This window comes from Pteropus alecto, unplaced genomic scaffold (genome assembly GCF_000325575.1).
Source record: "Pteropus alecto unplaced genomic scaffold, ASM32557v1 scaffold98, whole genome shotgun sequence".
NCBI lineage: Eukaryota > Metazoa > Chordata > Mammalia > Chiroptera > Pteropodidae > Pteropus > Pteropus alecto.
The window spans coordinates 15337004-15337234 of NW_006443570.1; positions in this window are offsets into that span (position 1 = coordinate 15337004).

A 231-nucleotide genomic window follows, 5' to 3' on the forward strand; every position below is an offset into this window, starting at 1 on the left:
ATTTTACATTCCCGGCTGCCAGGAGGTATCTGCCAGCAGCAGCAGCAGCCTCTCATCACCCTGATGACCCCAAATGCCCTCGTCGAGAACCCCTGGCCTAAATGACTGCCTGGCTCTGGAGGGCAACATTTCTTGTTGAGCACTTGCTCTGTTAGCACAGGTTATCCTCAGTGAATACAACATCCTTAAGGGCTAGAATAGGTGTTCTCGCTTTAGGGAGAAGACTCCAAA